This window comes from Otolemur garnettii, unplaced genomic scaffold (genome assembly GCF_000181295.1).
Source record: "Otolemur garnettii isolate 467f Iridium unplaced genomic scaffold, OtoGar3 scaffold00068, whole genome shotgun sequence".
NCBI lineage: Eukaryota > Metazoa > Chordata > Mammalia > Primates > Galagidae > Otolemur > Otolemur garnettii.
Window position 1 is genome coordinate 5989738 of NW_003852463.1, and position 1005 is coordinate 5990742.

At 32.1% G+C, this 1005-nt stretch overlaps 1 protein-coding gene across 1 annotated transcript in view; it reads right to left on the bottom strand.

Moving 5' to 3' along the window:
• GMCL1 (germ cell-less, spermatogenesis associated 1) overlaps positions 1-1005 on the bottom strand; it is a 59107-nt gene that overhangs the window by 21474 nt on the left and 36628 nt on the right. The gene's annotated exons all lie outside the window — the stretch shown is intronic.

Sequence of the window (1005 nt, forward strand, 5' to 3'; positions counted from 1 at the left end):
ATACTCTGAATTAGCAAAGTGGTTAGGGTGCCGGCCACATGCACTGAGATTGGCCAGTTTGAACCTGGCCTGGGCCTACAGTGACAACCGCAACAAAAAATCCACCAGGCTATTGTTGCGGTGGGTGCCTGTAGTCCTAGCTCCTTGGGGGGCTGAGGAAGAGAATTGCTTAAGTCCAAGAGGAAGGGTGCCATATAGCACTCTACCAAGGGCGACATAGTGAGACTCTGTCTCAAAAAATATATATATAAATAAAATAAAATAAATAAAGTAGGAAACGTTATCTAGCTTTGTCTCAGACTAAACTATACTTAGATAATATTCATTTAAATTAGGATATAAGGAATGGGTGGAGGGAGGGGGATTGGAGGGATCACTTCTGAGGTCTTTCTTACAGGGGTATAAGTGAACCTTTCTAAGAGTAGAATGTGAACGTTTTAAAACAATAACTGAGAAAATAACATGAAGGCTGTGTTGACCAGTTTGATGGAAGTATTTCAGATTGCATGTGAAAACCCCACACTGTACCCCAGAAGTGCATTAATGTACATAGTTACCATTCAATTAAAAAAAAATTAGGATATAAATCTTTAAAGGCATATTCCTGCATTTAATAGTTTCCTTTTCATAGTAATTTTTAATTTTAATTAAATAAATGAATTAAATTAATTAAATCAATAAATCTATATTAATTTTTAATCATAAATATCATACCTAAAACAATACTTTCAGTGTTTTACAAAAGTTCTACTAGAAAACTGGACTTCTCCTTTATTAAATTATCTAAAAATAAAAATTCACATTTTGGGAAATAAGCCATCTCTAAGGTAGCAGATGAAGCATGCACATTCAAAAAATAATTTGGGGATATTAGATTTAGATAACTATTAATAAGATTTTAATTTAAATTATTTAAAATAGAGTAAGAATTAAAATTATAGGTATTATTTCCCTAATGAGGTTACATTTTTCCACAAGTTTGTGTAAGCTATAATTTTAGTTATA